Genomic DNA, 24,698 nt, shown 5'->3' with positions numbered 1-24,698 from the left:
AAGGAAGATATGCATATCCCGTATCCTCTCTCAAAATACAAAATGTTTTGATAAAGAAAAAAAAAAGAAAAGAAATGGAATGCTACTAAAGGGTCTGTGGCTTTAATTTTAGTGAGAAACACATATAGAAGTACACATTTACAACACTTTTTCAAGTTCCATGGTGACCAAGGTTTAAATACATTATTTTCTTTCATTTTCACTTAAGCAAAATAGAAATATTGAAGTACTGTATCAGCTTGCAAAACTAACTTTGGAGAAAAGTCATTGATAACATTCAGAAACTTGAAACTACTGGCATAGATCCCAAATGAGCAGACAAGAATATTCCTTCTCTCCAACCCATCTTTTTACTTGGTGAATAGCATAGTTCATTTCTGTGCCTCATTGAGTTTGTTTTGAAAGTCTGAAGTTCATATAGGATAAAAGAATATTGCAGCCATGAGTGATAAGGATGATTAAGAAAGATCAGATTGTGGCAGACAGGACTTGATCCTGAAAAAAAAACAAGCTCCTTACTTCTCACTGACTTCAGCAGTTATTATACATGCAGCACTAGAGAGAACATGGCATCTAATTCTCTTTTTACTTCCTATACTTCGTACTGGTGTCCTGCTTTTGGACAGGACAACAATGCAATTGCAGGCCGCCCAGCAAACTCTGCCCAGTTTTATGGTTGAGCAAGACATGATATATTATGGAATATCCTTTCAGCCAGTTTGTGTCACTATTCTGGTTCTCTTCCCTCCCAGCTGCTTGTGCACCCCAGCCTCCTTGCTGGCAGGGCAGCATGAGAAGCAGAAAAGCCCTTGGTTTAATGTCAGCACTGCTCAGCAACAACTAAAACATTAGTGTGTTATTAACAGTATTTTCATCTTAAATACAAACCACAGTTCCATACCAGCTACTAGGAAGAAAATAAACTCTGTCTCAGCCAAAATGAGAACAACCATTAATCTTTAAATTTAAAGGAGGAACAACCATGGGAGCAAATGCAAGGAGGGTCTAGGTATGTGACTGCATCTACAAATCAACTAGCTAAATAACTAGTTGGTTTTCTAGTAGTAAAGTCACTCAGTTTCTTTTTCACAACTTTTGATATATTTATACTTACAACTATTTTCTATAAGCTTGCCAACATTTGTAGTAATTTTTGCAATCTAAAAAAAATCAAATACAGCAATGCAACATGATTTAAAATAAACCTACTGGGTCTTATTTTAAATAAATAAATTCTGAGTAAAAAGCTACACCTTAAAACTGGAGGTGAAAGTGAGTTCTTTTTCATAATCTTGGGCTTGGTACTATTTTTGGACTGTAAAAATATTTTACTACTTCATTATCCACCATATTTTCAGTAAGCTGAACTGCCCTTTGCAAGCTCTGACCCAAGAAGGTAGGTCTGTGATGCAACCTGGAGAAATATGATTCCAACAGGTAAGACTGGAGCCAGTGGGAACATGTGGCGTAATGAAGACTTACCCTGTACAGAAGAGGATCATGTCAGGGAAGATTTAAAGAAATTGTGCGTGCACAAGTCCATGTGACCCGATGAGATCCCCACGAGCACTGAGGAAGCTGGTCAGTGTCATTGTGAAGCCACTCTTGATTACCTTAGAAAGGTCATGGCAGTCAGAGGAGGTTCCTAAGGACCAAAAGAAAGCAAATGTCACTTACACAGGGAACTACAAGGCATTCAGCCTCGCCTCACCTCGATCCCTGGGAAAATGATGAAGGAAATAATCCCAGAAGCCATTTACAGACATATGAAGAACAAGAAAGTGATTCAAAGTAAACAGAATGTATTTACAAAGGAGATGTCAAGCCTGACAAATCTGATAGCCTTCTACAATGAAATGACTAACTTGGTGGATGAGCGTAGAGCAGTACATATTGTTTATCTTGCCTTTAGCAAGACTTTCAACATTGTCTTCTATAACATCCTCATTGACAAATTAATGAAGCACAGATTAGATAAGTGGACAGGGAGGTGACTGGAAGACTGGTGGAACTGCTGGGCTCGAAGGGTTGCAATGAGCTGCTCAAAGTCCAGCTGGATGCCAGTCACTAGCAGGCCACCCTAGGGCTATCCCCAGTTTTTAAACAGGTCGTTATTGATGGGTGATGGGGCAGAGTGCATCCTCATCAAGTCTGCAGGGAATAAATACTGGAAGGAGTCACTGATGCACCAGGTGGTTGTGCTGCCATTCAGAAGGATCTGAACAGGATGGAAAAATGGGCCAAGAGGAACTTCATGTAATTCAATGAAGGAAAACGCCAAGTCCTGCATCTCCGTGCATGAAGGACATGCTGGGGGCCAACTAGCTGGAAAGCAGCTCTGCAGAAATTGACTCTGAGACTGAAGAAACCACTTGAACACAAACCAGTAATGTGTCCTCCCAGCAAATTACACCAACAGCATCGCAGGCTGCGCTGGGAAGCCTACTGCCAGTAGGCTGACCGAGGATGTCCTTCACCTCTAATCTTCTCTATTTAGAGTGCTGAGTCCAGCTCTTGTCTCTTCAGTACAAGAAAGATATGGCCTTACTGAAGCGAGTCCAGCAAAGGGCCAAGAAGATAATTAAGAGACTGAGGAATATTTCATATTAGGAGATGGTGAGAGAGCTATGACTAATCAGCCTGGAGAAGAGAAGGCTCAAGGGGATCTTAACAGTCTGTATAGATACCTGATAGGAATAAACAGAATCAACCCTTCCCACAACAGTGGGCTTCAACACTACCCATTACAGGGAGTTTGAGCTCAATGATCTTGAAGATCCCTTTCAACCTAAGCCTTTCTATGATTCTATGATAAAGATAATGAAACTAGTTGTATTTAATGGAAGGAGAAGAGGCAATGGGCACAAACTGAAATATGAGAAATTTCATTTAATTATAAAACTCCACTTTTTTTTTACTTTTAGGACAGCCAAACTGTGAGGAAGGTTGCCCAGTCTCCAGCCTCAGAGGTACTGAAAACCCACCTTGACATGCCTTTAAGCGCTGAGTGCTAGCTAACCCTTCTTTATGGCAAATGGTTGGACTAGCTGATCTCCAGAGGTACCTTCCAACTTCAGCCAGTCTGTAAGTTTGGCCAGAAAAATAACAAAATTTCCCTTATTAACAATTAAGATTAATTTATTCCATTCAAAAATCAATTAAGACACAAGATTGGCTGAGAATGGGTAAGGAATATCCAGACTTTTTAACTCCTTGACTTCAATGTAACTTTCTCTAAATTCATCAGCAGTCAGCAATACAGTTATAATGCTACTGCCACAAATTACTATTTCCGCGTTGTTGTTATTATTATTATTGTTATTATTATTATTATTATTATTATTATTGTCATCTTAATTACTGCTGAGATTCCATGGCTTGTCTTTTCAGCCTCACCAACTGGCTAAAACAAATGTTGTGTGTTCTGGGATAACAATTGTATTCGTTTGTGCATATTCTATATTTAATGTCAAAAGGTGATCTCAAGTAGTCTTAATGCACAGAGGCGTAATGCAGTGGGTGTTGTCTCAAGGGGGTCTTATATGGTAAGTTCTTTCACAGCACTGGCTCCAATTACAAACCTTCATGTGCTTGGCAACTGTTTCCAGTTGAAACTGTGTTATTACCTTGTGAGTGGCACAATGCCACTCTAGCAGATGGGCATCAGCATAGGCATGCCAGAGAACTAGTACGTGCATTGACTTTGAGTATTAGGGCCCATACACCCATCTACTTTATAAGTGGCTATAAATTTGCATCCTGGTTGAAGGGAGTGTGTAACTGCAACTCCATCTCAGTTTGGCATTAATTTTGACATTCTCAAAATACTTCTGATATTACCGAAGATGAGAATTTTGTTTGTTTGTTTGCTTTCTTGGCAAATAAGGGCTGTGATTAGCAAGGGTACGTGGGTGAGGGAGAATGTATTACAGCCTTCCATTCTCCCAGTATTCCCTTGGGAAAGCATAGAGGGATGTACACAAGTACAACTGCAGCCAGGGTGAATTTTCTTATTTAATATAATAGCTCAACTGAGTGTGGAAGGCAGATTCATGACCTTTCACGCTACAGAAGTGTGCATATACTGCAATTTCTTCTGAATAAGATTGCTAATGTTTCAAACTGCTATAAGGGTCTTTACTTCTCCCTTGCAATTTTATTGACATTTTTCTCCTACTTTTCATTTGTGCTATAGTCTAAATTTTACACTAAATCATATAAGTTTGCTCCAGAGAGGGTGCAATGCTGCTTCTAGACACACTGTAATGATTGTATATTCTTAAAAATCTTATTCCTGGTATAGAATAGGTAACAGAGCTCTCAGCAAATGCACTGCAGTTAAATGCATTTGCCTGAGGGGATGAAATCAAAATACTTATTTGTATTAAGATGCAACTCCTATAACTATGGATAAAATAATGTAGATACAATTTTGCTTTGAAATATAACACATACTCTTTTTTCCAATAATTTATGTGTGGGCAGGGGGAGGGAATTATGTACGTGCAGAAAATTTCATGTTTGCTCAAACTGTATGCTCAGATTTCAGATCCAGTTGTTAAGTTGCTGTATCTTGACAAAACTCAGTTGATACTACCTTGCATCAAGAGACTAGCCACTTCTTTGGATATTTCAGAGACATTTTAAATTTTGGGGAAAAAAAAATTATGTAAATGCTTAGAGTCGAATTCAGCTTATGTTTAATTCCATGAAGTCCAGATCTCAGTTTCAATGGATATTTAACCTGATATGCGTCTAGCCAATATCCCTGTAAATTTGGCATTAGATTGATTTAGGTTGAAAAAAAAAAAAAAAAAAAAGCACAAAATTGCATGAATATTGTAGTAGAAAAGTTGTTTTAAATGGACTTGACATAACATATCAATTTGCTGTCTTGTTTAATGTATTAGTTGTCTTTTTATCACTAGGCATTCCCTTAGGAAATCATAACAAGAAAAGAGATGTTGAGGTGCCCAATTCAGTTGCAGTGTTGACTTTGAGTTTTACAGTGTCAGTATGCTTGTGAGACACAACTAAATTGTGGTAACTCAGGATCTGCTTGCTCATTATGAGTAGTTTGTTTCTGTGACACAGAACAAAGATGTTATCAGAAAATGTAAGACTAATTATTATGCCCTGACATACTTAAAAATGCCTTAGTGATTCAACAGTTCACTATACCATCTTTCATATTTTCAGCCTAGGAACAATGCAAACAACATTGACCGTCTTACTGTAAAGTTGATGCTAATGAATGAGCTACTCCAGAACAGATACATGTTATGTGACAAAGATTATAACCACATAACCTCAGGTCCTAGGTCATAGATATTTTTTGTATGAGCTTTGTATTTATCAATCTAAAATAAGGTGTGTGGAGTTTAATCTTACCAAATACAGAACTACAGTCCACTCACAGAAACTAGAGCCAAAAAGTAAGGTCCTGGCAGCTCAAGTGCCGAAAATTCCTGGAGGAACTTACAGTACAACTGCCTATGCTGACTGGGACCAGCTGAAGCCTATGAAACTTCTGACAGTGGCAATAATGTAATGCAGGATAAAACCCAGGTCACTTAGCTGAGACAGCAGGTATAGAAGTAGATGAGCTCCTAGGAAGAAAGGTATTTCTCTTCATTAAAATTTAAAATGAATCTTAATTTGCTTTTGTACTTCCACAGAATAAAACTAAGACCTTGTTGGGAAAATCGTGATTAGGAGAGAAAATTATTTTCTATCTCTAGGCAATTGTAATACTATAATACCTCAAAGTTATGACTGAAAGAGACACACTTCTGTATTTTGCTACAAAAAATTATCTGAAATTCTCAGTCAGCTTTGCAACTCAATAACTCCTTCTTATATTGACAGTAAGAAATGGAACTAATCAAAAACCTGTTGGTATAGGTGTGCTAGTTGTAATAAAATACTCTTTATGTTCTTCCATGAGTACTGATATATCCTTTAACAAGAACAACTGTATATGGGCCAATTATCTTATTCTAGGTATTACTGACATCCACATTTCCTGCTCCTTCTCATCTATGAAGAACAAAAAGGATCTTGGGATAATTCAGGTGCAAAGGACCAGGAGATCTCATGAGTCCAAACCACTGCCTAAGGCAGTCAGCCATGAGATCAGTGCTTCAGCCAGACTGGTCTTGAAAACCCCTGAGGATGGAGACTGCATAGCCTCTCTGGGCAACCTGTTCCAATGTCTGGCTGTCCTGGTCAAAAATTTCTCTTCACATCCTGTTTGACCATCTCAGTTCAGTTTATATCTATAAAAGACTAAAAGATGCCTACAACATATCACAAAACAAAGTCAAGATACATTTTGTTTGTAGACCTGGCTTTCTATAAAGGATTTTTTGGTTAGGATTAAAGGACTTGCATAACATACACCTGAGAACAGTATTCATAATAGAGAAACTAATCCATAATTTGAACAATTGTTTGCAGACACAATTCAAGCTATTTTTCTTAATCTCAAGGAAAGAGATATTGGCAATTTCCAATGAGTCCCTACACGTTCCCATCAGAGAACCAAAGCAGTCAGAACGGCATGGTTGACAGACAGATGCCCATGACTGGGATAGCATGGGGCACTGAGATTCACTGGTGGAGATGTGTACAAGAAACTTGCACATCATCTGCCTGCATTACACCTTTTTTCAAGTCCTATTTAGCCTTTGCTATTAAAGCACCATGTCTGCTCAGAAATAAGGCTTTGAACAACAGACGTCAACTAATTCACTGCTTGTCAGTCCCTGGCAATTACTGATGATAATTCAAGAAAAAGTAAGGTATATATATATACATACAAAGGTAAGGTATTACTAGAGGAAGGCTAGAAGTTAGATTATTTCATTCAGTTCTCAGGCAAACTATTAGCATAAGTGTTTGAGAAGTTGTCCAGTTTCTTAGCTGCCATTTTCACGCAATTTTTAAAAAACCCTTGAGTATATTCAATAGCTCAATTTTTACATATATAAGAAAACCAACTTCAACTCTGGGAAGCATGAAAAAAAAAATAAATTAAAAACCATGATTGACTTTGTCCTGATCAATACATGGTGGACAAACACAGTTTCAATATCAGTATTGCCCTGGAGCCAATACCTCATCAACTCATAACTTTATCATTCGCACTTGAAGTGACTTTGTGACAAGTACAAGCTGTGACAGCCAACTGGATGCAATGCAGAGGCATGGCAAAGCTGCTGTAGGAACACAAGAACAGGGAAAGAAGATTCAGCCCTAATTTTTCCAACACAAGGAAAAGCAGAAGGTGTTAAGGAAATCTTCTGGAAGCACCAAAAAATATTCTCTTACTGATTATTGAAAAGAAAAAATCAAATGGGATACTATTGTAGCTGTATATGAAGCACAAGAGCCTTTAAAACAGCTAGGACAACAAATCACAAAGAAAGACATAAGAAGACAAGTCCAAGCTGAGAAAGGTGTTCAAAATAAAAAGGTTGATGATGAGGAACTACTAATCCATATTTGGAACTTGTAGGAGAACTGACCAGAAGTTTTACAGTGCTCGCCGGAGCGAAGGGGTGGGCACACGGGTGCTCTCACTGCAGGAGTCCATGTGCCTTGTGCTGGAGGGATGGGACAGGCCACCAACTGCTGGAGAATGCCCAGAATCTCTCCATGCATGAGTTCTGTGGCCATGGCTCCAGCACTTTTTGTTCTGATTAACTGGATTGATCTAAAATGATAACAGCTTTTTTTTTTTTTTTTTTTTTTTTTCCCAGCAAGTTCACTACGATAACATAACAAGACACTCAAACCACTTAAGTCTTTAAAAATGATGTTTTAAGCTATGGTAAGGGATTTCCTTTTGATCCCAGTCTATGGATCTAAAGCATATTGCAAAGCAAATTATTTTTGGTTAACCACTATCTTTTGAGACATCTGATCGTGATATTTTGCTGAGACATCTGCAGTTACCAGCAGCACAGAACACCCCTTGAGTGTCTCCGTTCCTTCTTTTCTGTGAAAACTCAAAAGATAATGATTAGTCATTGCTCCCCTGCACAGAGAAGATACCATAGGGACCAATGTTGTTACTCCTCTTGCTAGTAAGAAAGCTAGTGTCTTAGAAAGGAGGCATGGTTAGCAACATATTCACCTGAGAAATTGCTTCTCTTCTAGTGTCAAACTGCCAGCTTTGGATCAGAGGCTGTGCTGGAGCTCGTTGAGTATGAAAGAATGGCTTAGCCAGCAGGGTTTTTTATGTAAGAGGAATTTGGCTTGGGAATAAAGTCTGTCAGGTCCATCAAATCCCTGTTTCCTTTGGGAATAGAAATGGGCTCTGAAATGAAGAGGCTTCATTGTCTTCTCTGGAGGGGTTTCGTATCGCTTTTCAGGAATTTATTTTCTACTCTCTGAAGAATATTATATATATTTTGAGAAGTTAAACTATGTCAGGTAACTGAAATATTTAAGAGGGCATATATCTGTATTTTATGAATAAAAAAATCAACTCGTACCTATTTATTGAAAAAATCAAAGGGCTCATTTTTGTGTACAATATGTAATATTGGCCTATTTTAATTACACGAATTGTGCAGAAGTTGGTTATTAAACAGAATGATGATAATTCAGTTTGAGCCTGGGATCACAGGAACACATAAAAATTGGCTCACTGTGTTGCTAATAGATATATGAAAAAGAAATTTAGAATATACATATATTAAATTTGGAGTATTTAGATAAGTGTGAACGATTCCAGACTGACAGCACCGTCAATTACAGAATTTTACGCATTGCACAGAAAGAAATGCTTTACCTCACAAGGAAGGAAGCTGGGTAGTAAGCATATGTACTGTTTCTCCCCATTTTTCTTTCGTGAGAGGAATATGTAAATTGTTGAACCGATGGTTTTTTTTCCTTTCTTCTTTGAAGTCCCTTCCAGGAGAGCAGAACTTTTTGTGCTCCTAAGGCTCCAGAGGTACAGGCATTAACCTGGCTCAGTGTTTGTAGTCAGGAAGGTGCAACTCACATCCACAATCAAGTCCGTATGATCAACAACTTGAAATCTTGCAGTCAGTCCCTGAAAAAACAGCACTCTGAGGAGCGACTGCTTTCTGTTGTTCACTCCAAACTTGCAAGAGGAGACAGGGAGAAGATGGCCATGGGGGACATTGGGCCACTGTGCTGCTCTGCCCTTCAGACATGGCCTGACTTCCTGAGGTTCACTTCAGCAGGTTCTGGAATGCTCCAGTAAAACAGGAACCTTGGGGGCTTTTTCCTGTGTATCTGAGTCATTGCTTATGTCTTCTGGGTGCTAGTTAATATTTAACAAGTCTTTGTGAGGGGACCAGTATTATTTGTTTTTTGTTGAAAATGAACTCCACTGCCAGAATATTATTTCTCAGCACGTGCTTTTTTTCATGTTTCAGTTTCTCTTTGCATTGCAGTTGAAGAAATGACATTAAACTCCATGGACTTCTATGGACTAGTTCTTAAAATAGACTATCCTAAAATATAAAAAATGAAGTTTTCTTTTCCCCTGAACGAAGGCAGGAGAGGCATGTGATGCCCCTCTCTCTCTCTCTCCATGCTGAAGAGTAAATCTTCACATTTTATAGAGGTTGTAATGAGAAGTCCCACAACTTTCTTTAGTGAAAAACATAATTATTATCATTTTTAAAATATAAACATTCATCTGAAACAATGAAAACTAAAAGTTATAATGTGCTTCTGCATGAGAAAATAATGGAACTCTATGGAATTGCAATAGCAACGCTATAGAAGTAAAAAATAAAGTAAAATAGGTTAATTTTTCTTGCTAAGTCCTACTTCTCTAGAGCAATGTGCGCAATAACAAACAAACAAGCAAACTCACCAGCAGAAGCAGGAAGTCCCCCCCCGGGTCATGGACCAAACTGCAATCATCATCATTTTAAGGCTTCTAAGAAAATACCTCATCCATATATCCATAACACCAAATTACCACTCATATAATCCCGCTCTTTTTTTTCTTTCTTTTTTCTTTCTTTTCTTTTTTTTTCTTTTTTAATTGTATTGAGCTCTGCATGGAAATGAAATTCCTATGCTCTTGTATTATGGACCATGTCTCTGTTGAGCGTACAGCATTTTGCATTGTCTGATGTGCATTCACTGCTGGTATGACAGCACTGGGACCACTCTTCCTCCATTTTCAATTGCATTATTTCATAGCTCTGTGACTTTCAGCCTTCATCCAGAAGAGTTCATTATGTTTATCTGTTACCTATTTGAGAATAGCAGCTATCAAAGCTTGAATGAGAAAGGAAAGGTAATTAATAAACATAAGGATATATAATCTGTTACTGGCATTCATTCACTAAAAAGGTCTGATTTTTGTGAATATACCAAAGCAGGAAATAGTAGAAATTCCTCTTTGTTCCAGTATTCTCTTCCCCCTGAAAATAAGGTAAATTTTGCATCAGCTAGGCACAGCTGTCACAGAACTTATTCTTTGCTAAAATATATCATGCTAATCTTACTAGTTACAAGTACATCTTTTGGTATTGCTTTAGATGTGAGTAGCTAGCCAGACACAAGGTCATGTAAGTTATTTCAGTTAGGACAAGAAACTAGAGAGGGAAGCACACATCTCTGATGTTAAGATGTATGTATACAAGGAAGCAGAAAATCTTGCCTCTTGTTTGAAGTTAAGTGCCACATATTTAGAATGAAGTGGTAGCAGCATGAGGGCAATGTTTTGCACGTGAGGAAGGAGTGAATGTGTGCCTTAGCTCAGCTCCTCCTAACTTTGGTCATATGCCCATGTCCTCAATGGCAACCTAAGCCAGTGGTATCTTTCATAAATTAAAGTCATTTCCTTAAATTATATGCTGTAATAATACGATGAATAATCTCATTTAGACCTCAGTGACATGACTGTAAGAATGCAGTAAACAAAACCTTTCCCCTCTTTGCTTTGTAAAAGCAAAGAAATGGACAGCTTGAAAACTAAAAACTGGGAGGTCTTATTTCCTCCTGTAAAAATATTAAAAGGGAAAGAGAAAATTGAACCCTTCATCTGAAGCTTTCGTGTATCTTTGTTCTCGCCAATCCTTGGGAATTTGGTGTTTCTTCCAAAAAAAGCCTCAAAAAAAATTAAGATAATTTTCCCATGAGCTGTTTTGAATATATATATATATATATATATATATAAAATATTATTTTCTTGCAGAGCTTCCTGCAGACTTTAAATACAAATGAGTAGTAAAAAACATATTGAAAACTACCTTTTATATATGAACAGGCCTTTGTCTCTTGAGTGCCCCATTTCAGAGAGGCCCTTTATGGGAAGCAGACCTTCACTGGTGCACAGTTCCAGTTGGACTCCAGCGCAGAAGTCAAACTGGGAATCACACATGTCAATACTGAGCTGTGGATTTCCTAACTGACAGCACGTAGTTGAGGCAAAGAGGAAATATGAAAAAAAATCTCTGGTTCTCGTCAGCTTCTGTTGAAAGAAAAAAGGAAAAAAAAGACTTCCATAGCAGCATTGTAAAGTAAAATTTGGCAGTGCTGCCCACGCTAAGGTCCCGCTTTACAGAAACTGAACTGTGGTATCGATCAGACACCTCACACTAGTGAAAAAATTATGCCGCACTCCTTTATACTGTGACTTCAGACAAAATCTGACAATGGAAAGCCCAACAACTGATGAGAAGCATGTGATTCCTGGTGGTTTGTTTAGTTCGCCTGGCTCTGGTACGCTGCTACTATGAATATAGTTGCTATGGAAGGAATGCTTTAGTGCTGTCTTTCTTCCAAAGGGGTCATGATTTTGCAACATCTCAAATAACACTGACGGCTTAATGTCTGCAAACAGTACAACATTTAACATTTACTATGCATGGTGAGGATCGGAGCTCATAATTTATTATCCAGAAATTACATAAAAGTATATTTAGGATAAAACGTGAGAATATACTTAAATATTCATGAAAATAAACAATACATAATAAATTTATTTATACAATGTCAATAGGTAATAAGAAAGTAATCAAAGGCATATTTAGAGCTCTAACAAATAAGATGGAATTTCGGTATTTGAAAGTGGTATTTTGAATTAGGCTGACTCTATTGTTCTCCAAAGCAATGAAAATATTTTCGCTTTCTATCCATCAGAACATCATTAAACTGCACTGAGCTGTTTTCCTCTCTCAAACTCAAACCAAATAAGCCTCCAGAGTGGGAGCTTTCCATATCATTTCTCACTGAGTTTCTTAATGCAGTATTCGGCTATAGCAAAGATAAAAACATAAGCAATGGTTTAAAAACTAAGGCAATTGTGAACCAACAGTTTATGAAAATGTGATCGAGTGAAGACAATTAATGATAAGACTGAAAGCATTCTGATCATCTCTACTACTTATATGCCTCAACCCCTTAATTAGTATCTTACTGGCTCTCAAATTACAGTCTCCAAGAGAGGACTGGTGTGGGATGGATGTTCCCTAACGGTTCAGGAACACCTTAATCCTAAGAAAAAACACAGTGTGACAGAGAGGCCAGAGGCACTGTAAGACGCTGCTGGAAGAAGGATTGATGGCTACATTATGCCTCATTTATGGTGGGTGGACACAGCTGTTTAGAATACACTGTCCAAACCAATGATAGGAGGTCACTTTACAGCCAGTCCTCTTGTAAACAACATTTCAATTTATTAAATTCCTTCCTAACTGAATGCCAGAAGTGAGTCCTTGTTCCAAGTTTTTTGAATGAAATGACATGACTCATTCAGAGGCTAGCAATATCTCACTGGCAACAAGAAAAATCCACTGAGTTCAATATTTTATCATTTGCCTCAATCTTTATACCTGTTGGTCCCCCAAAATTATGGCTGTTTTCTTTCCTGGTAACCTTCTGTTGGTTACAAAAAGGAGCTTAACTTCACTTAATGCCTCTTAAGAGCCTTTTATACTTTCTAAACAATAAATAAGACCAAGTCTTGTAGAACTGTCTGTTTAAAACCAAGAGAGACAAAGAATTAACTCTTTCCAGCAAATAAACTTGGAATTTTACAATTAGTGTTTGAAAATGAGCCAAAAAGGTCACATTCCTCCTGTAGTAATTTCTCAGGCTGGAGTATAAAGCATCATACACAAGCAATTTGATCAGCATAGCCCTGGCAAATGCTCCCAGTTCTCTTAAAATTCATCCTTTTGTGTCTTAATCTGCAGCAAAAAGGGCAGTCTGTCCTGCTGGCACACATACTTTCCATGATTTTTAAAAAGAACTTTTTCACAGCTGACTTGAGGCTTGCATTTCACATGCCAGCAATATCCTCACTAAGTGTGTGAGTGGGGTAATAATACACATACGATACCGGATGTCACTTAGTCATCTATCACGGTGCAAAAGAAGATTAATGACATCATCCAGGTAAGGGACAGGATTTGCCTAATATGAGAAATGCAATCATTTAAAAACACAGAAAGAAGAAGAGTGATGATGGAATCTGGGCAGGAGGCATGTAAAGGACGAGAAGCCCATTACAGATGTCCCTGTTTAGGAATATCTGGCACTGATTTGTACTTCTAACTGTAGGGGAGAAAAACAGTAGCAGAAAACTGGTGACTTGGCAGGCACACGCTGCAGACTATGACTGATGTCTTTCTCTTCATCATCAAACAAAATGCAGAACAGTCTTGTGTTTTATTGATCACATCATAAACAAATTAGAAGCAATAATGTAATAACTGACAGTTTGTCCCACAGTAGGACATATGCTTACAATTATTAGTTTATTTTTATTACCATATAACCTAGGAATGTTAGTCACAGAGCGGGATTTCATCGCGACGGAGGTTACACAAACACGGAAGAAAAAGATGTTCCCTGATTGAATGCCCTTCAATCTAAGGACTAAATAAAAGGCAATGGAAGGATACAGTCCTGAGGAGAATTGTGACATGACAGTATTTATCAGCACCAGTATCAGCTGATTTAATGACCCGCAGATCTACTTTTTGCAGGTTTCTTTGCAAAGGAAGGTTTCAAAGTGCAATTTTAAAGTTTTAAAGGCAGCTTTGCAAATATGTGTGGGATTTCCTTCTCAGAGCACGAGAGTGTATAAAAACGATGTATTTGAAAACATACCAAGTACACACTGGATCCTGAATGTAGAGGAATTTTTGACAGCACAAAAACAAGGTGTATCTGAGCCTCAATCTTGTGCAAACTAGAGTAGTTCAGATTGGCAGAGGAACAAGAAAGAACAAACAAATGCTACCGATGTAATTGGGTGTATAGATAGATCATCACTGTGATTATTTCTACTGTTATTATGATATTAAATAAATTCTGATTCACATTTCTTAAACAGTATCTGACTAGCAATCTCCCCATGCTGTTATTTTATATAAATGTTTGCTGTACAATGCCACCAAACACACCAGTATAAAACCAAAAGACAATTCTTGTCCAAAAAAGTAGATTCAGCAACCCAGAAACAAAGAAACAAAATTAAGTGATGCTACATAAGTTTAGCACATGGAATGGTATCACATCACTCAACTCAGAACTTTTCAATATAAATGCACACTTGCAAATAAAGAGCCTCCAAAAACTCATGTAATATTCCATTTCAGCTAAGCTGCTGCTGGTATTAAATACTTTATTAAAAAGTGGGGAGGGCAGAGAGTGGGATGGGGAATACCTTAAACTAAAAACAGATCATGAAGCAGATTTTCTAGCACTCTAAAAAGAAATCCACCCCCTTCACTTTGTGAGCAAAGCTTACTTCGGGATGGCCCTTTGCTTATAGAATTCAGTCATTACTTACAATACAACATCAGCTGAAATGCAAAATCACAATCAGAGGACAATAAAGCCTATTGAAGTCACAGTTTGTATACAGCTATGCAGTGTTCAGCTGAAGAATTTTCTCTTTCTCTCTCTTACACATACATTTTGCCTGCAACTGTATCTAGAATAAGTACATTTTCCGGGGCTATTTGACTCACAACTTAGCCAGACTACACTACCTGATAACGCTTATTTTCTTGGAAAGCGTGTTTTCTGGGCACTGAAAAGCACAATTTTGCTGAGTGCAGGGCCCAGTATTGGGGGGAAAAAAAATCAAAATTTGCCACTTATTAAACTAAATGTCCTTGATGCTTTGTGCAGACAAAAATACTCTCCCCTTGACCCCCCAAGTCCATTAACTTTAGGAGAGTAGTTCTGCAGTTGCTAGTCTCCTATGGTGCCCTTTTTGCAGCTACATGATAAGCTCTCAATATACAGCGAGTTGTTCTTTGTAGCATAATGTAGGATATATGGTAGCTTCATACTTTCCTCCCCCTCTGGGATTGCCAGGATTTGTATACTGTGAGTCCTCCTTATCTGTTTTTCTAAGAGTTCCACATAGAATTTAAGAATTTATGAATTTATTATCTTTCCTGGGCTTTGTCAATAGATAAGAATTGCACTTTAACTTCCCTTCACCATTTTTTTTATTGTCAAGACAGTTTGAGTTACTTGTTGCTCCAGGCTGTCTGTTAATTTGCTCATTCTTCCAGTATTGGCATGCTTTACTTATCCATGGGCATAAAGCATACAGTGTTCCTGGTAATGGGAAGCTTCTTAATTTAATCTGTAGAGAGTCTGATTTAAGGCAGGCAACAGAATCATGGCTTTACAGAAAATATTGCCACACCGTCTGTCTGGCTCAACAACTCTAAAGGCTTTCAAATTCTTGTCCCAGTCTGCTCTAGCATTGATGCAGTCAGCAGTACAGCTTTCTGGGAGATGCTCACTTAATTATTTCCCAATCAAGAATAAATGCATAAAAGCTTTATTAAGAGGTACTACTATTTCTTTCATGAGCAACAATCTAGAATCAGTAGGTTCAGTATTATAGTGAAAAAGCCACTTCCCCTTATTTTTGCCTTAATGATTCTGCTTTAAATTTGGAGTGCTCATCTTTTCGAACTTCTCTCTCAATTCCTTCATTTGCCTTCTCCCTTCAGACTCTTCCTTTTTTTTTGCCGATTAGTTCTGTGAAATGTTAACTCTTTCAGGCTGTTTGCACACAATTTGAATCATGCCATTATAGACCCTGCAATTTTTTCATGAATGAAAAAAGCTACAATCATACAAGCATATGAAAGATTTGTTAAGCACTGTGTCACCTTCTCATTTCTAGTCAAGATGGAGAATCATGTGAGGTAGAGAATATTCTGCTATTTGACATCAATTTGTGCGCAAGTACTTGCCTACTGTTTCAAAACTTCTCAAGTTAGGACATATCTAACCAAAATTTAACCATCTCACCCAAGGAAAGCCATTTTAAAATGCTCCTTAGACTAATCTCTACAAAACATTTTCCAAATGTTCCTTGAATATGATGGTAGGATTGAATTTAAAATGTCAAAACATTTCAGGTTAATGAAGTTAAAAAAAACCCCAGAAAACATATTCTAGTAAATATGGACTTAGTTGAACTGAAATTGATTGAGAAATTGGAACTATGTTTGTGAAAAATGAGCCTTAATGTGGGTTCTTCTCAGGAAATTCTGCATTAGTGGGCTTACAGAACTGCCCAGCAGTGCAGGGTTCTTGGCAGCGGGGCTGAATGAATGATGAATGATGGGACTCTGCCACAGCAACAACACTTGCTTGTATCGGTCACTGATCCCCTTCTCTCCCCTTCCCTTCCTCCCTCTAAATCCCAAGGGCAGGGCGGCTGTCGTACTTCTTGTGCTCCTGCAGAGAGCTGCTGCTAAAACAGCCTTCACTGCGCCGTGGAAGCCAGGACAGACCTCGGTGTAATTCTGGCTCTTTGTTGATATCTTATTATTCTCACAAATACATTTCCCAGTTAACTTGAAAATTTACATAACTGTGGAGAGCACGAACGTCTTGCATGTGTGAGCAGGGAATATGATACCCTTGGGTAAGCCTGGCAGTGAAATCCGTTAACATTTGTAAAAAAAGCATTACAGTTGTGTGATATGTGATTACATGATAGAGTTGTTCCCTGTTAACGAGCAAGTAGCCATGGCCTAGAACAGCTACAAGAAGCAGATAAAGTACTGGACTACCACATACAGCAGGCAGGCTGTGTTCTCTTTGCACATCAAGACTGTCCAGAAAAAAATATGGCTGTACAATGCCAAAAAACACACTCTGACCCACCCATAGCTGATGCCAGATGACTAAGTTAAAAGACTATCTGTCCCACAGTGAACTCTTTTTTCAAATTGAGAGGCTTCAGAGTACAGCAATAATTGGTGTTCTCTACCATCTTGACAGGCCCAGCCTATAGAAACAGCTGGGTTTACGTGGTGGTCTGCAGGCCAGCAAAGACCAAGCCCAGGAGAGGACAGCAGAGCCTCCTTAATGCTGTTAGGGTGAGGAGATGCCAGCTCTTCCCCCCAGGATTACTTACATCTTCAGAAAAAGACCATACAAATCTTTTAGAAGAAGGGAAACAAGATAAAACATGAAATGCAAGTCCACAAGGCTGTACTATGCCCTGCTGTTCTGGGACACCGGGGTGCCTGTCCCCCTGTGTTTTGTAGATGAGATACCTGCATCAGTGCAAACTGACAGCAATCAAACAGTGAGGGTGGTAGCTGTGAAATTTCCTTTCTGGTACTTTGCAATACTCCGTGTCTGACTGGATCTTGCTTTTAACAGAGTTGTGATGCCGCAGCCCCACCTTGTCCTTTTGGCAGCTCATACCTAATGAGTTCTTATTATATCTCAGTGCACAGAAGTATCCTGCTCAGACATTGTATTGCTAAATTCTCTGGGCTTTCAGACAACCTGCGATGAAAGCTAATTCAAGGAAGGAGAGTTATTTTAATGTTTGGAATCCCATATATTTAACTGCATTTTCACTACATATTATCACTCATCTAAGACCGAGTTTGCTGTGAACTCAACAAAAGAGGAAAATAGGCAGAAGAGAAAAAAGAAAGAAGCAGGGTTCCTCCTGCTCCACACACGGTAGCAGGAGGCTTCAGTCAGGCTGAAAAGACAACGGCCTCAAGGAGAAGACGTGGCTGACTACCAAAGGCTGCTGTATACACAGCACAGACTTTGTACCCTTGTTTCAGCTGACAAGTGGAGTGGATGCTCACAAAGACTAGCAGTTCACAAGAGGTAAAAAGAGTGCATATTAGAAGATCAAACGCTTGACAGCCGCTCATATTGCTGGGCCTCACAGCCCAGCACGCACAACCCAGCTGATGACTGCTGGTTACAGACATAGATGGTTTCTGTCTCCTAAAAACATACATGAGTAAATGCAAACAAATGAAAGGGATATTTGGTTCAAGTACCTGAGGTAACAAGCTCCTGCCCCAGACAGAAGCAGAATGGATTTGATGTGCAGGGAATGGATGGTGACAGCTGTGACACTCGAATGGTGGCTCTCTGAGCGACGTCACCCACTCAGCCAGGCCCTGCACAGCACAGCGTGCTTTGGCTTTCCTCTTTGTCTCAGGCTGTCACTTTAGGTTTCATTTCACTGCAGTTGCCAAGCTATTTGTAGCAGAGGAAAAAGGAAAGAAAAGGAAGTCAGCATGACAGTCCAAGTCCAGTAAGCAAAGCAAATTAAAGGAGGTTTTATTTCTAGAACACCTTCTCCACTTCCTTTTTCAGAAAGCATTAAAAAGAAAAAAAAGACCCACAACACAAGCCATTTGAAACAGGCTCTCTTACAGGTGTAAGACCTATAGCAGGGTCTACTCTGATTTTTTTTCAAACATAAAGGGGACAAACACCTCCAAAGAGAGTGGGGAGATTCTGCCAGCTGCTGTCCCACTTGCTTAGAGTCTTCTTCCATTAACTCAAAGGCCAGAGGTGAAACCGTGTCTTCCCTAGGTCAGGATGCAGCTGGGGGCTCTGCTGTGCCCACACACAAAAACTCAACCTGTCTTCATCCTTCCCTAGACCAAAAGTTAGCTGTCCTCAGCAGTAATTAAAGCAGTACCATCCGTAACAGTAAAAACCACCACAGCCAGTCCTATAGAGCCCAGGATTATTCAGCTTTCAGAAAGAGCTGGAGCCCAGCGATGCTGCGGCTGTATCACAGACTTCACACAGCGTGGAGCAGGGGCAGCAGCAGGAACACAGGAGCTGACCACACACGTGTATTTCCTAACCTTCGAGGTACAGCTGCTCCATCAGTGTCAACCAAACACTTTGAAGAAGCATACAAAAGGCAGAGAAAGCAGTCAAATATATTTGAAAATGGGAACACTCAGCAGAGTAGACAAAAAGCGGAGAAAATAGGCGTCAGCACCATACTTAAATACTTACGAAGACTTGCATGAATTTTACACAGCAGTGCTAGCATCTGTGCATTATCAAGTTAGGAGCAACATCTTCTCTCCCATTTTTTACGTACGTATTTCTAATGCTTCTTTTTGGCTTTATCCCCAGCGCCTGGTAAAATTCACTTCTTCAGTGGAATTCAAACCATCTCCTGATATGACAACAAGAAGCAGTTATTCAGTTGATAGTCCTCGACTAAGCCTAGTATCCTGCTCTGCATGTGCACATCTGTGTACTCACATCTTTAGAGTCTACGCTTCTCGAGAATATGTACAGCTCTCCTCATGTAATTCAAATAGATAATAGGCTTGCCTGCACTGTCACTATTTTATGCATATTGCATGACAACATATCTGAAATAGTACAGTGCAAATAAACACATGCCTGTTGCATCAACAGCTAGCAAACTGGCTACTTTTGAAGGAAATGGGTTACAAACTGGATAAATACCCTTGTATCCTCCTATGAATATTAAATGTGACGTTTTCCTGTTCGGCTTTCTATTGCTGCTTAACCTGAAAGAACTGAGTTCAGTCAAAGGAAGCTGCAAAGGGTTTGTTAAAGAAGTGGGAAGGAAAGATGAAAGAATGGCCCAGATAAGGAACATCCCTCAAAACACTGGCACAGGGACTTCTTGTGTCTAAGTCTGAGAAGAGGAAGATCAGAAAACACAGATCTGTTAGAAGATAGGTCCTATGGACAGGAAGGGGTCCGGGGCAAAGTAAGAAAGGCTGCCCAGAGTGAGAAAAAGCTGTCAGTCTGGAAAATTCAGTAGCATCAGAGCAGCCTGCAGAGCAAAGCAAGCAGTTCCTCCTGGCTCGAGCAGGAAGAGTATGGAGGTGCTGAATGAACCGCGGGTAAACAGGGAAAGGAAAGTGTGTGTTATGGGTTTAGATCCCCTGCTTCTTATTTTGGTATGATGAAAAGTTGCCTGGGGGTTGATTTAATGAGTCCCAGGCTTCAACATATAAAAGAGGGCCCATGCTCAGACCTGCAAGAGCAGCCACTGCTTGGTATGCACAGGACTACAGCACAGGGCCTGACCTGGGAGCTGGTGGGTTATGGAATTCCGCTCACGGAGAAGTAGTGACATTCCAAACCTTGTTTCTGGAAAATAAAAGTAGCACTGTTCTCAGTTTCTTGTGAGGAAAACAAACAAACAGAAACAATTGCATTTATCTACAAAACATTCTGAACGCTGAGGATGGATGTACCGTCAGTATCTCATCTGCTGATACTGCATTAACTTTTTCATATATGTCCTCAGTGGTACCCACCAACTTTGATCTGGGCAGCAGCTTCCACACAGTCACAAGTAATTATTATATAGGAGAGGACAAAATAACAGGGTAGGGAAATACAGACAGTATCATTAAAAGAATAAATCTGAAATCTTTTCTTCTATACTGCAGCTACTAGGCTGCTCAATTAGAAGCTGTGTCAGATTGGCCAGCATTGATTGCAAATAGCTTGCCAATTTCACTGATACGAAATGCTAAAGCAAATGCCATTCACCAGTGGTGCAATAGGCAAACTGGCCTGATAGCAGCCGTGTGAGCACTCTCTTGCCCTTGCACAGAGTCAACATCTGAGCAAATCTGAAGAAGCAGAGTTCAGCAAAGTACATACAAATTCTCGGGTGTTTGCTTGATTTAATGTTTGTGCCTCCTTTATTTATGGTATACACACACACGCTTGTGGCCACATTCTCATTCAAGCAGATGTAAGTCCAATGTGAAAGGACCTCGATGAGTGTAAATGGGATGGATCTTCTCACTGCTGAGTAAATCTTTGAGGGATGTTTATTAGGCCAAAACCTGTACAGATGAGGATTTGGACAAAAAGATTCATTCTCCTATTTTAATAAAAATGAAAAGGGAAAATCTTGGCATGAATTTGGTAACCAACTGTGCTGTGCTAATAGATTTAGACACTGTCTATGGTCACAAAGAGTAGTTTATGATCAAATGAAATGCTTTATGATAAATCAGTGTAATGCAGTTTAAGAAATATTTTTATAAGCTTGTTGAAAATTTCTTCTAATTTAGAAAACAAATAAACTAACAGACAGTCAAACAAGTCATTTCACAAACACAAACTTGATAAACAGTAATTTGCCCTCACTTGAACACTTTGTCCAACTCTGCACTCACAGTACAGCGCATCTTTGCTACCTTCTGTCATAAGCCCTGGAATCAGCTTGCCCTCAAGCTTGTTACTGAAGTCAGAACCCTAAAAAACACCGGGAGGGTAATGAGAGCCCTGACAGAGGCAGGTTCCCCAGCATAGGACGTGAGGAGGTTGGAAAGCAGTTCTGCTGGATGAGACTAAAAAACTCCTCCCCATGGAGGGAGTATATCCTTGTGTGTGTGTTGTATCCTGGTGACAGGAAACTAAAACAGGAGATTTAGATTGGATATAAGGGTGGTTTTCTTTTTTTTTTTTTTTTTTTTTTTTTTTTACAATATAGGTAGTAAATTACAGGAACAGGTTACCCACAGAGGTCGTAGATGCCCCCTCCCTGAAGACATTCAAGGTCAGTCTGGACCAGGCTCTGAGCAACATGATTGAGCTGTAGATGTGCTTGTTCATTGCAGAGGAGTTGGACTAGATGACCTTTAAAGGTTCCTTCCAACTCAAATGATTCTATGATTTGATGCTTCCAGGCTCATGTTCAGCCCAACAATTTTCCAGCAGCAAACTCTGGATAGACCCCTCTGGGCAGGAAAATCCTCCTTTTTGTCTGGCTCCAAGGACAGCCTGGATGTTTGCTCCCTAACCCTGCTGATAAGGTCCTGCTTGTTGGTTTTCTTCCCAACTTATCACATCACAAAATCCTCTTTCCTCTGGATGAGGCAGCCACCCTTAGGGGAACACATCCTCGCCCTGCCAGGAGATCCCCTGCTGCAGCCAGGACAGGGCAGAGGTGGTGACGAAGCCTTCACCACTGCCCAGCCATCCTCCTTGGGAAGGATCAACGTGTAACAACATACAGCAGATGAAATGGACATCATCAATTCCATATTTCTCAAAAATGCCACCTTTAATGGTTATAAGACTAATGATTACTGCTTGAAGCCAAGAAAGGAGAAAAGACCAAATCAGAATCAGAGGTCATTCCATTGAAGTCACTGGAAATATTCATGACCAGAAAAGTTATCTGCTTTCCTGTCATAGGAGTAAGAAGAATTTCTGAACATTTTAATTTAAGAAAAGGAGTTTCTTGCACTGCTTTTTCTTTGCTTAATGCAGGTCTGCTGTATAAGATGGTACCTTATTCTCTACATTATTTGTACTCTTATCTACATGGTTACATATTAATTCCTTATTCTGTACCTAATTATGTATATTAAGCTTTCAATTACAACCAGGCATTGTATCCACTTTTAAGACCAATATCCTGATTTTTTTATATTAGCATATTTGCCCAGATTTACTTGAGAAAATGATGTGAATTGTTGTAGTTGGAATCCTAAATGTTAAATGGGGTGATGCTTAAAACAGTTTTTCAGAAACTTCACTGCTTGTAGTATTTATTGCTATATATACACTTAGGAAAGAACATTCTCCTGGGAAGAGGAGCATTTGTTGCACTGAAAAAATCCATAGTTATGGGAATTGTATAAAGCCCCATGGAAGGCAGAGGGTGTGAGTTAGAGCCCCCATACGTCTAGCTCTCACAGGATCATTATTCTAAAATGCTTTCTATTATTTATTATACATTCAGAGCCAAACTCACTGATCCACTTGCAGAAGCAGGCACAAGTCCACTGAAGCAAATGACTGTGGATCCACTTACAACATTGAATTTGGCCCTTAGATACACAGTTTTATTTCTCCTCTAAGCTAAAAATACCTTTATTTTTCAAGACTATCCTTTATTTGAGTTTACATCCCCTAGGACCAACGTGCAGCAAAGCAGCAAACAGGCTGGAGGGTCTTTACTGAACAGAGAACTCACAAAATGTGATCACAATGTGCTTTACAGCATGAGTAAATCCCAGGGGATCTCCCACGTACAATTCCTGAACACTGAGAAGAGTTAAAGCTGTCTGTTTAATCTATGGAAATGTGAGTTTCAAGCACAGATAAATTGGGACTGCCAAGAATAAGTTCACTTTAAAATGCCAGTGGTTTTTTTTTTCTTTTTTTTTTTTTTCTATTTCAGAGAAACAAAAAATGATGAATCTCTAAATTTCATACTCAGTAATTACCATGTATCCATTCTTGTTCCCCACGCACCCAAATTACTTGAAATAAATTGTCAAACTAAATTGGCTATTCTTTCAACACTGGTAAATTATTCTTCTATTGTGGACTCCTAGCTTGATAATTTAGGATATGATAATTTTCATTTACTTAGTGTCTTTGACAATTTTGGAACAAACTACCTAGCCATTTCTTTTTGAAATGTATTAGGTAATTATTATCATAAGGAGAATTAGTCTAGTTAGATTTAAGAGGAAAGAATTGATGGTCATAAGATGGAGGTCACGAGGAAAGGAACTGTGAAGTAAGATTACTGGGATGTGAAACGTATCCAAGTTATAATACACACAGCCCATATACAAACTTGACTGTATTCTCAATTTTCTGTAAATCAGTAGCTTTTTCTCTGAAACCAGTATCATTATGCTAATGGAAAGAAAACAGAATTATACCAACAGGATGTTGCTACTGAGAGAACAAGATCTCCTTCTGCTATCCTCCCATGAGTTGCTTATTTCTTCCTAGCTTTTTCCAGATGTTCCAGGCTCTTAGTGCCCACCTTCACATCATAAGCCCCTCACAAGGGAACCCTCCATGGTCCTCTCATCTGTGCTTCATACACTGAACACACACATCCTTACAGTGGAGCCTATTCACAGGCTCAGTTTGCTGTGCGAATATTTGAGTTGCTGGGAATTACCTCTACAGAATCATAGTATGGCTTAGATTGGAAGGGACCTTAAAGTTCATCTAGTTCCAACCTGCTGCCACAGGCTGGTTGCCACCCACTATATCAGGCTGCCCAGGATCCCATCCAACCTGGCCTTGAACTCCTCCAAGGATGGGACATCCACACCTTCTCGAGGCAACCTGAAGGTAATGTGGTCCTAAATATGCAGTAAAGACTGAGCAAATCTCTGCTGTTAGCACTTTTCCTGCACCACACTCACTGCTCTTCAGCCTGACCAATCTTTCCATCTTTTTGCAGAGATCTCAGGCCTATGGAGCACTCTCTGTAGTCTCTAGAATAAGCAGCAAAAGAGAAACATTGTGAGCACCAGAGGGTTAAAGGAGGAAAAAAGAAAAGTAATAAGAAAGAATAAAGAGTGGGAAAGAAACGACAGCTCACTGTAAGGAAAAACTAACTTAGAAATATAAATAATAAAAAAGATTCTCAGCATCTTTGA

General features: G+C 39.2%; 1 long non-coding RNA gene across 1 annotated transcript in view; it reads right to left on the bottom strand.

The window, feature by feature from the left end:
* Window positions 1–7,365: 7,365 nt before the first annotated feature.
* The window catches only part of LOC101749123, a 261,538-nt gene continuing 244,205 nt past the window's right edge, over window positions 7,366–24,698 (bottom strand). Inside the window, exons 4-5 of the long non-coding RNA XR_006939836.1 lie at window positions 11,250–11,470; window positions 7,366–10,418 (exon numbers count right to left, since the gene is read on the bottom strand). This is a non-coding gene — a long non-coding RNA (uncharacterized LOC101749123). The remainder of the gene's footprint in view (window positions 10,419–11,249; window positions 11,471–24,698) is intronic.

The sequence above is a fragment of the Gallus gallus genome, chromosome 7 (assembly GCF_016699485.2).
Source record: "Gallus gallus isolate bGalGal1 chromosome 7, bGalGal1.mat.broiler.GRCg7b, whole genome shotgun sequence".
NCBI classification, from domain to species: Eukaryota; Metazoa; Chordata; class Aves; order Galliformes; family Phasianidae; genus Gallus; species Gallus gallus.
This window is presented reverse-complemented; position numbering and strand designations above follow the sequence as displayed.